This window comes from Amblyomma americanum, chromosome 1 (assembly GCF_052857255.1).
Source record: "Amblyomma americanum isolate KBUSLIRL-KWMA chromosome 1, ASM5285725v1, whole genome shotgun sequence".
NCBI lineage: Eukaryota > Metazoa > Arthropoda > Arachnida > Ixodida > Ixodidae > Amblyomma > Amblyomma americanum.
Window position 1 is genome coordinate 173,909,048 of NC_135497.1, and position 12,343 is coordinate 173,921,390.

Consider the following 12,343-nt stretch of genomic DNA (forward strand, 5'->3'; position numbering starts at 1 on the left):
GCCTTAGCGACGTCCATAAAGCAGAATATCGGTCCACGAGATTCACTCTAGGTGGTCTCACACTGGTTGAGGACAAACACATTATCCCACCGCCATCAGTCTCGACGAAAACCATTTTGGAGCTCAGTCAGATGACCATTGTGCTCCTCCCAGCCACTCATCCAGACTTAATACCTGCGTGAAGTCTCTGTACAGTACGCTTGTTACTGTCAGGGGCTGGTTGTCCTGGAGAAGGCCACTGTCTCCGCCCCTCTTGGTAATCAGTGTCACTCTTGCACAGAGCCAGTCTGCTGATCTTGATTCTCCTTCCAGAATGTTGCTGAGGGCACCTGCCATTTGTTTTCTTGACTGACTGGACTCTGAGGAACTTGATGAGACCGGCAGGGTTGCCATCCAGCCTGCAAGCTATGTGTGCACTGATTTTACTAAAGGCTTTATCCATCGCCTCACTTGACACCATCTACTCTTTGTCGTCCAGATGCCGCTGGGATATTTTCACAGTCTTTATCAATTGGCAAGGCACCAGTTGCGTATAGTTGCCGCATGTCGTCTGTCAGCTCGCAGTAGAGATTACCCGTATATTTTCACAGTCTTTATTGGTTGGCAAGGCACCAGTTGCATATAGTTGCCGCATGTGGTCTGTCAGCACGCAGTAGAGATCACCCGTCTTGCTCATTGATTCATCTCTGATCAGTGACTCTGATGTTCTGCTGTCTGTAGACTCAGCGTACGACCAAACTTTGGCCGCTGATTCTTTACCTGCGGTCGTTATCTCCTGCATCATTTACCGATCCGCTTTGGCAATCTTCCATTGTGTAATGACTTGCATTTCGTGCTTGCGCTCGAGATAAAACTCTCCAGGCTAGTTCTTCCTCGGTGGTGACCGTCTTCACAGCATAGCGGTGGTGGCGATTAGCTAGCCTCCACGCCTTGAAGGCAGCTTTCACTTCGTCGTCTCACCACATCTTTCTGGAACATCCTCCTCTTGAGCAGACCTAGATCTTGTGCCTTTCCATGATATTACGAAGTTCCGCAATGTAGGTCGTATGTCGGGGCCTCATCGTGGGCCGCACCTGCTTCAAACTCTTCAGCAACAACCTCCCTAATGGCCTTAATGGGCAGCAAGTGCTTGGAAGACTGCGATCCTGTAGTGGCCTGCACCACGTGGAGGTTGTAAAGTCCAATCTTAGGCAGTTATGGTCACTTCCAAGGCTATAGCGGCCCTCTTCATCAGTGTGCACGCTACACAGGATAAAAGCTAGGCTCCTGGTAACAAGAGTGTAGTCGATGCAGGTGCGACTACCCCGAGCAGAACACATGGACGCACCTTGGCAGTCCGCTCGCAGCTTGGTGATTTCCAGTGACAGGTCGTGAGCCAGCGACTGAAGAGTTCACCATTGCGATCAGTGTACCCATCCAGATATTGGATGTGCCGTTGAATTCGCCGAGCACAATTATTTCTTTGTCGAGAGCCCAGCGCCTTGCATCCTCTTAGATGCACTGAATGATGGTCGAATTAGCTTGGTACTGGTCCGCTGCCACACCTAAGTCAAGGCACACACAACCGGAGCACACGAGTGTACGGCCAGACATCCACATGTGATCTGTGCGTGGCCCATCCCGATGCAGCCATTAACTCTTCTGGCGGCACAAGAAACTTGCTTGACGGCCCATGTTATGAGGCACCGCAAGGACGAGGACAGAGACGTAGAAAGCTGGAACGAGTGCTCACTGTCAATTGACAAAAATTTATTGAGAAACACAATATATACAAAGGAGAAAACAAAACGAAATAACAAAAAAACACATGATGTGGATGCATACCAACTCGCCCAATTTTCCACCTTTTTGCCACTTGACAACCTCACATTGGGCTGGTTGGTGGTTCCTCCAAATCACGTAGGTGTGTCTCAGCCACTCCGTACAACATCACATCTTCCTCAAGCACAGAGTCCTGTACATCTCCTACCACCATGTAGGTTTAGAAACCTCACAACCACCTTTGCTCGCATACTTTTGTGCCGTTTCTCCTGCGTCCATGGCCGCAGTTGCCGACGGCAGACGAATTCTCTTGTCAGCACATTAGGCTGTTGCCTGGAGGGGTGGTCTACTGTCATGTTGGGGACCACTGAGGCATCATGTGATGTTCAACATATTCACCTACTGTGCCGAACAAGTTAAAGACAGGTGTTGTAGCAAAAGCCGGAGGGAGGTCCTGGAAAAACTGCAGTGGTGAGGGTGGCTCGGCCATTATCGCGAGCAGTTGAGGACACTGAATCAGTAGGCCTGAGTCCAGTATCGGAGGCTGAGTGAAGGCTTGTGCTGACGGCACTGGCGGTGGTCCTATGAGCACTGGCGTTGTGTTTCCCCCCCATTTTAAGCAGGTGATTGGCTTGTTGAGGGGACAGGGATTTCTTTCCCAGGACATCGGTCGCTGCTGACGAGGGGTCCCTAGTGGCCACATCCGCCCCCTGCTGGCGATGTGGCAGTGTTTTTTGAAGGCAAGATATCGTGGTTCTGTTGCCCCTCTGGAATCCCTAAAATTTCTGGACCAATGTAGCTACCAGTGTAGGAATGTGACTTCTCTTAGTACGATGGTGTAGACCATCCTGGATCAGTCCCCTCTCACCTTGAAGATTCTGTGTAAGGTCGAGAAACGTTGCTCCAGAGGAGGTGCAGAGTGCTCGCAGCTGCGAGTTCAGCATCATGGATTGTGCTTGCACTTCTTTTCCCCTTGTGAGTATTTCAGGCACTGAACAGATTATTAGCTTTGCTGCGTGTGGGACAATCTGTTCTCTCATGGCCTGAACAAGTTTCAGGCTGTGCACCTCTGATCACATCAGTGGCTCCTGCATGCAGGACCACCACCCAAGCTCGATGTATTGTGCCATCAAGGTATCGGGCAGAGCGGCTAATCACAGGTTGGGTACCTTTGATTTGATTTTGCGGTACCCTTACTACTCTCCAGAAGTTTCCGTCACCACAGACTAGGACGTCACTGTTTACAGGCGGGCTTGTCAATGCGCTTGGCCTTTTTCTTTTCTTTTGCATAGCATTTGGTACCCTTAATGTCGTGTCTGGGTGCTGTTGGACGTGAAATGGAAAATTTCATTCAAAAGAGACAAGGTCTTCTTCCCCGCACTATGCCTTGAGTCAGCTTCGGCTTCCTCTATCTTATTGCTCAATGCTGCAATCTGGAGCTCTTGCGGCAGACTTTGTGTGGCAGACATGGTTTTCCTTCAATGTTGCCACCCCGGTGTTTGCTTCATCCATGAAACCGAGATAGATACTTGAGGACATACCCTTTGTAACGGGTGGGCGCCACTAGGTTGGGAGCCCGGACCAAAAAGGTGTAATAAAAAAGAACTAAAAAGGTGCAGCGCCCCCTGGCTGAAGCGGGGAGAGTAGTATTTTGTATGTGCGGGAGCGCTTATAGGAACACTAAGCGCTTATAGGGAGTTCTCATGTTCCACTGCCAGTCCCGGAGTTAAGTGAAGGTGGCGTCATTCGCGTAAAGGAACAACGTCGTTGCTCCACGTGACGCGGCACGTAAACGAGCAACCAGGGCTCGCAAGTAGGAAGAAGCTCAAGCATAAATGCTCGCAGTAGGAGAGGAGAAATAGGCCGGCGTGAAAGACTGCAAGGTCCTTGCAAAGCAACAATGGAAAACCTGCTGGCACTCGTCATCTGCATTACCAAAAACATGTAATCGCCATATAGACCATTTTATCATGGCTGCTGCCGTCTTGGGAAGCTGGCGCCCTCTAGCGTCTAGTCTGGAAACAACTACCATACTGGTATGTGCGATCGCATTCGGGGTGCACACACCAAGCAGGACACAGATGGCACAAATCAGCAGTTCGGAGCCTCCGCATTCATTTTTTCGCGTTCTAAAATTGCACACAGATAGAAAAGGCTTTTCAAGGAGCAGTGAGATCGTTTGTCAAGTAATGGCTGGAACACCAGCGGATTATGGCGCCACAGGCGCTTCCAGCGTCGTGATGACTAATACTATAGGTAAAAAGAAATCTCTCGAGTTTGGTGCAGTCTATTTGGTGAAAAACGGCATAGGCGTAGCGCTGGTTGTGAACGCGGTCGAGGGAGTGATGCAGGGCAACTCTCAAGCAACTTTCCGTGATATTTGACCGAGTTTGAGAGATAGATTAGGGTAGCCAGCTAGGAATATTGTTGGAAGCTAGCAAAGCTAGTCACTTCTTGACGACTGTTTTAAGTGTGATGTTAGTCGCAAGTAGATCTATTGTGTATACACTCAGTTTACTGTCCGAAAAGCTAACAGCAATGAGTGTGTTTCCTGAAAGCTGGCGTGGATATCTGAGAAGCGAATCTTTCATCCTTGCCATCACTCTTACAATTGAACATCTTGCGGTCAAGAATTGATTGTCGCTCCGAATAACGGAAATCTAGACCTTGGCTCTAGGCAGGGGATACAACTGTGTTCTTTAAATGTGTCGGCAACTGACAATACGGGGCAGCAGTGAGCTCCAGCCCAGTGCTTTTTGATCTGAGCACTGTGGCACAATTTGACGAAAAAGTGCACCGAAGTCTTTTATGCAAACCCACATTAAGAGCACGATGCCTTCACATACGAAAAACAAAACGAGGTCAGAGCATCTCCTTCCTTTTATTTTGTCTGCATGTATATAGCTCTCACGGTACGCCTCCTGCAAATTTTGATCTTTGTGAAAGTTACCTTCATGCACGGGGATTTTCTAGCGCATTTGATCCGGACAAATTCCCGCGTGCAAACAAATTACTTTTTTTTTTGCATATCCGCATGCGCACATACTATCGGCAGCAGAAATGAATGGGGTGGGTTTTCTTGGAAAAAAAAAAAGTCCTATCGCTGCCTTGCGATCTAGTCGCCTTGTAATTACTAATAGGGGTAGAGCTAGAGCATGCATGTTTTCATACTTTCATAAATTGTGGGCGATCGGCTTATGTGACTGCACCAAAAAAAAAAAAATATTTTTCCCCTCACCCTCTTCCCGTAAACTTCTGCCGACTTGGCAGTGGCGACGGCAGTAATGGCTTTGTTACGCAACGCTGAGCACTTTCCTGCTATTTCACTGCAGATAGCCTGTCTGGAAAGCTGCAAGCCGGACCCACCACCGGTACAGCTGTTCGCACATGCCCGCAAGCAACTGGACCTGGTGCGATATCAACATTCATCAGGGATCGCAGCCGTCAGCGATTCCTATCGGCTACATTGTAGGCGGAAACGTCACAGCTTCACAGCTACAAAAGGAGACATTCATCGTTCTACCACTTCACTTGGCAGCAGTGACGGTAGTGGTGGCGTAGTTGCGCAACGCTGAGCTCTTTCCTGCTTCTTCACTGCAGATAGCCTGTCTGGAAAGCTGCAAGCTGGATCCACCGCCGGTGCAGCTGTTAGCACGTGCTCACAAGCAACTGTACCTGGTGCGATATCAAGTCATCAGGGGGTGCGGCCTTCAGCCATTCCTATCAACTGCATTGTAGGCGGAAACGTCACAGCTTCACAGCTACAAAAGAAGACATCCATGGTCCTACTGTTTCAATTGGCAGCGGCAACGGCAGTGGTGGCTTAGTTACGCAACGCTGAGCACTTTCCTGCTTCTTCACTGCAGGTTGGTAATTCTTGATAACTTACCTTGTATATTTCTGGTTATCATTCTGCCGTCGCTGCTGCCGACTTTTTCTACTGAGTGTGTTGTAATTTGATTACTTTCTTGGTACCGAGTGTGACGAAAGATCTAGCGAAAGTGAAGAAAGAACTAAAGGCAGAATTTGCTCGCTTTAAGGAAGAATGCAAATAAGAACTGAAACCCTACAAAGAAGCATTAGAAAGAGATTGCAAAGCTGAAATCTAGGAAATGAAATCCAAGCAAAACAATATGAACAACAGCTTGGAGTTTGCTTATACGTCAGTTAACAAGCTGGAAACTAATGTGAAAGCTCTAGAATCAGAAATATAGAAGGTAGTACAAGAAAACGAGGCCTTGGAGGCCAAGATCTCTGATCAGGAAAACAGCCATCGATAGCATGAAACTCTTCTTGTTCACATGGAACAATACAGCAGGAATAGGAACCTCGAAATTCAAGGCGTAATAAAGCTAGAGGAAGAAAATGTTGTTAGCACTGTTTCATAAATTGGCCATGCCATAAATGAGGAAATCACAGAAACTGACATTTAGGCATGTCATCGTGTGCCCTCTCGGAACCATGATAAGCACAACATTTTGATTCAGTTTAAATCCCGGTCAAAGCGAGATGCCGTATTAACAAAAGCGAAACACCTGTGTCTGACAAACGAGATCATCGGCATTGAAAACAAAGAGCCATTTTATGTCAACGAACATTTATGTGCATCGTTGAAACGACTTCCAGGAACGGCAATCCAGAAGAAGTGTGAACATATGATCTTGTAACTACGCTGCAGTCATCTGGTTTTTCAAACAGTGTTACGAGTCCCACAAGAATTACTGCCAGTTGCTCATCTGCCCTTGATTGTCTCATTACAAATATGGAAACCAATGTTTGTGGCGCCGGCACTATCACTTCCAATATTAGTGACCACTGTTCGATCTTTATGTTCTACCCCAGTGACACTGGGAACAATGCATTCCATAATGAAGCCTTCTGTTTCCAGCCTGTCTCCGATACGGCACTCGAAGCGTTCAAATATGAGATAAGCTTACATGACTGGTCTACTGTTCTCTGCGAGAATGATGTCAACAAAGCGTATTCTAAATTTTTTTAATGCGTTCGCACGTATTTGCGCTAAGCATTTCCCTCTAAAAACTAGTAAGTGCTCGAGAAAGAATAATGCTGATGATGATGGATTTTTATGCCACAAGGGCGTCTATGGCCAAAGAGCTCCATGGCACAAGGTATTTTGCGATTACTCAAGGTGGGGTCAAAGACCCATTTTCTAAGCATTTCAACCTTTACTAGCCGAGCACCAAGCCAGGGGAAAGCTTGTACCCATTGTATCACCGGTGGGTACCCGGCAGCACTGGGGATCGAACCCCGCACCTCCCACATGCGAGGTGGATGCTCAACCACTTGGCCACCACTGCGGTCGAAAGAATAGAAAACCCTGGATTTCACACGAGCATATTTGCATGATCAGAAACAAAAACCATCTTTACCGCAGATTTCTACTCTCAAGGTCAGAAATGGCCTTGAAAGAAATTAGGACTACTAGGAATAAGTTAAATTCAATGCACAAGCGAAAATGGCCTCTTACCCGCAACTGTTCACAGATGTTTCTAGAAAGCACCCCACTGCTATCTAAAAAATATTAGAGTTTAAATCGCGGGAACATTGATCGAGCCCCAAAGTTCACTTTAACTTACGTGGAAAAGAGCTTGCCGACTATTTTAATCATCACTTTGTAAATATAGCAGGGTCAATCAGTAATGCGACACACGTGCCCCAAAGCACAGTCAAATATCAGTAACGTTCCTTTAGGAAGTGTTTTCTCCGAACGCACTAATGAATCTGAAGTTTTCAGTTCATTTATGAACCTTAGAAACAGTAGAGCCCTCGACTTTGATAACTTGCAAATCAAACCAATCAAACATGTCCTTGAATATATTACTCCTGTGCTTGTCCATATATTTAATTTGGACATTGCAACACATACATTTCCAGATGCTATGAAAGTAGCCAGAGTATCAGTAATTTACAAAAGCGGTGACGAACCTAATGTCTAACTAACGGCCAATCTCAGTGCTTCCCGTCTTTTCAAAAAGACTTGAAAAACTAATTATTTTTGGTATAACAAAATTTGGTGAAAAATTTCATATTCTTAGCGATGCTGAGTTTGGATTTCGAAAGGGTGGATCAACAGAATCAGCATTATTGACAATAAAAGAAGCAACTATAGAAAAGATTGACAGAAACCAATTTACACTAGGCGTTTTCATTGACTTAAGTAAGGCCTTCGACTGCCTAAATTTTTCTTGGCAAGTTATATTCATACGTCATCCGTGGAGAACCGCTAATGCTGCTTGAGTCATACCTGAGTAACAGAAGACAGTGTGTATCCCTAGACAGCCAACAATCTTCCTTATTACCTATTGTCTGTGGCTTGCTGCAGGGAAGTTTATTGGCCCCGTTCTTTTTAAAATGTAGATTAACGATTTAGTAGAAATTGACAAAACAGTTAAATTTTCATTTATGCTGACGACAGTAGCTTTCTAATTACCGGCAGTGACCCAAACACACTAATTGTAAAATATAATGAAATACTTGGTAAACTGTATTTGTGGTCGCAGTCTAATTTTCTTAAGCTTAATGCTAGCAAAACCAAAGCGATATTATTTCGCGCCCGAAATAAGATATTTAAGATGAACAGTACACTACGATATTTAGGCCAACCTATTGAACTTGTCGAACAACATAAAGTTCTAGGCATAAAGTTTCACTGCGATTTGAGCTGGAACGATCATTTTGGTCACTTGTGTAAAAAGCTGTCTGTCACTTCTGGCGTGCTATTCCGCTGTCGAATGCTACTACCTGTAAAAGCTAGGCTTCAAGTATGTTATGGCTTATTTTTCTCTCAAGTAAACAATTGCAACGTAGCTTGGGCTACCACAACAAAAACCAACATAAACAAAATCAGTGTCCTTCAAAAGAAAATTATGCGCCACATAGAAAATATTTATCCTGGCTTGACCACAGCTGATAGTTTCGCTGACTACACTATTATCTGAATTCATCTTTTTTGTGAGTATGGCATATTAGTCATTTTTCTTTTCCACTGGAGAGTTCCAATCTTTTTTGTCTTTTTTGGAACGTGTTTTTACATTGACACGTCATGAACACAATGTTGCTACCCGTAACACTGACCCTTGGCTCATTCCTCATTTTCGCACTTTATAAATTGCAGTCCATAAAGCACAATCTACATGTTATATTAAATCGCCATAAAAAAATGAATAACTTTTCGCGCGAAAAGCTACTCGAATACTTCGGTAAATTGTAATTGCCTTCTGCCTCGCATTTTGTGGTTATATAACTCTGTATACGTGTCCTCTTTTGTGTGCTTTGTATTTATGTATACACATTTTATATATATACACTGTTTAATCCTGTACTGTATAGCATTTTTCTGTAGATACTGGCTGTCTCTGCTCTGGAAACGTCTCCAGGACTCGGTCAAGGCCCAGTCGGACCTTTTAGCCCGGAGAATGTTCCAGTGTTTTAACTGCAGAATAAATTGAATTGAACCTTCCATGCAATTACGTTGAATGTCCGCTCTCACTAGCAAAGTGTCGAGAGCACGCATGAAACGTGACCGACAGGATGAAATTCTACTCGTTTGGTTGATGCTTGTAATCCAAAAACGCCCCTCATCTGCGAAGCGCTGCAAATGAAACAGCCTGCACCCGTGCACTTGCCGCGGCTGTCAGTTCTCTTCGTACTGTTCTGGAAGTCATTTTTCACGCTTCCGATAGTTGTTGCTACAGCTGACAACACAGTGGTAGCTGGACGACCTTAGGACTCAATTCGTGGTGACATCTGGACGCAAAACGCTTTTTCAACTCCTTAGTTGCGCAAAAGACCATGCAGCACGCTGTATACTTTGCCCCACACCTTGATAACATCTTGGTGCCCCTGCTGCTGGCACATATGAGAAAGGAGAGCGGCGCTGCGCGCGAGGGATTCAAGGCCATTTTCCTCCTCGCCACGAAAATGGTCTATATTTTTAAAAATATATCAGTATCAGAGGCAGCAAATGTGTCCTTGTACGTAATTTTTTACCATGCAAAGGTACAGGGAGCTTTTGCAGATTTTTCATTACTGCTTCAGCGAAAGGTTTTCTTCTTACAGCTGGAAAATTAGTTTTTGAGGAAAGGAAATGGCGCAGTAACTTCCTCACATATCTCAGTGCCCTAATCCCTATAAGGGAAAAGATAAAGGAGGGACTGAGAGAAGAAAGGAAGAAAGAGGTGCTGTAGTGGAGGGCTCCGGAATGATTTTGACCACCTGGGGAACGTGCACTGACATCCTACAGCGCACGGGCCTCTTTGCGTTTCGCCTCTATCGAAACGCGGCCGCCGCGTTCGGGTTCGAACCCAAGTACTCCAGCTCAGTAGACTAACGCCTTAACCACTGGGCCACCGCGGTGTGTAGATATTTTAATTTCGTACTGTATGAACATTGTGGTGAGCGCATTTTCCCACTTTGCCAGGATGAAGTGGAGATTGATAAGTGACCACCACAGGCTAACTCAGAGAGGTTACAGGAAAACATTTTTGTGGAGCGTTACGCAAAAAGGGCTTACCGACTTCTGTGGGGGTTCTTACTATGCCGTTAACCTCCTCTGGGGACTAGGCTGCGAACTCCGAGCTCCTGGTAGCGCACAAAACGTGTGACCCTTTTTACGGCGATACCGCGGGTATGCGAAGGACACAACACAGAACAAGACGCTTTCCCCGGGGCCTAACGTTTATTAGGTTTCCCCAAAAGATAGGTGGCTGCTGAGATGGCTTGGACCCGTGTCGTTTGGCTTGGTCTAGCGACTGACGTGGCAAGATGGTGACAACGGTAGGAGGCAGATGTACTTACCTTGGGTATGCTGTCACGTCTCGGTGTTGTCTCTCTCCTGCCACGGCCAGTCCCCGCCGATTTCAGCGCATGTGCCGATTGCCACTTTTTGCCAGTCTGCATCCGCTTCTGCAATGCTGGCGATGCGCACTTGCAACCGGTTTGGGGAGGGAGGGGGGGGGGGGGGCAGCGCTCCCGAGCTGGGCTTCTGGCTACTCGTCCTTGGAGAAGCACGAAAGCGTTTGCTCCCTTCCTTCTCCATGGCGCACCTTGCCTGCAAGGGGAAAACGGTCGAGCGCCGTGGTGGATGCTGAGGGCTTGTCTTCCTGGGGGAGGGGGGGGGGGGTGCTGGAGACCCGTTCTGCGGAGCACAACGGTATGCTTCATTGATTGCTCTAAAAGCACGCACAATTCGCAAAACCTGCTTTATTCTGTTTAAAATGCACAGCGCGCGGCTGTCGCTTCAGCAGCGCTGGACCAAATATGGCGGCTCCGGCGATGGTTGCGGTACTTTTCCGCTTCCAGTGGCTTTAGTAAGAACTGCGCGTCAGCGCCGCCTAGCCAAACCAGACGTAAGCTCAAAATCGCGACGCGCATTTGCAGGCCCCCTACCGGCGCAACCCTTTCATTGCTCCGCTTGCCTCGCATTCGGCCGTCGTCAGGGTCGCGCTGATAATGGTCCGATGGTTGCTCCTTTTGTAGCGACCGGGCTTTTCGGAACGCACAGACCGCTGCCTTGATGCCGAAAATACCGCGGGGGCGACGCTACCATTATGCCGTTTTATCTGAGACATGCAGCTGTAGCCGCGTTTCGATCGCAAATAGCGCGCGTCCTTCGAACTTTAGTTGCCTCTGGAAGTTATTTCCCTCTCGCTATCGACCAAATATACTCAAAACACTCGATCCACCACCGCAGTTTCGGGTTGTTTGAATACAGTTACCGTTCATTTTCGGCTTGCTCCTACGAGGAACCGATGGAGAAGCAAAGCATGCGCCCTGTGTGTCTGTCCTGCAGCACATTGTTCCTGCATTGGAACCTGTCTAAGGAGGTCAGCTTAAAATAAGACGAAACTGCCGTTCTCGGCGCTTTTTGCAACGCGACCCAGCGTCCCAAGGATAGTGACTGCTTCCAAATGTGCTGGATGCAGCCGCTGAGTTGCCACGCCTATACTGTCAAACAGACCAATGTCTATATGTAACCGGTAGCGGGTAATACAGCTCGCACAGAATAGTTAGGATCGCTTGCCGGTGTCTGTCGGGGCTCATTCTGTGATTAGTGGGCGTACACGGGTATGGTGAATTTCGCGCGCGCGGCACGCAACGGTGACGCACCGCTGCCGCGGAATCCACGTGGGTGAGACAGTGGGTGCTTGTAGTCATCCTGAGATCCGAAGGTGCATGCAAGGTGATTCCCATGAGCTCGGCTCCGCACATCATGGATGGATGGATGGATGGATGGATGGATGGATGGATGGATGGATACGGCTGAACCCTTTACATCGGGCGGTGGCTCAAGCCACCTAGCCATGTCTTGTGAAATTTTACTCCTGTCTTGCTTTTAGCCACCAATCAGATAACCTTCGCTTGGTTACTTCTAACCTCTTAAAATCCACTTTCCCTTCACTATCCCTAAACCCCAATGCCTTGGGTAAGTCAGCCCCGCTGCCTTCCACTGTAGGGTGAAGCCCTTTACAGAAAAGTATCAAGTGTTCAGCTGTTTCCTCCTCCTCTCCGCACGCAATGCACAAAGTGTCTATCTCCTGGTACCTGACTCTATACGTCTTAG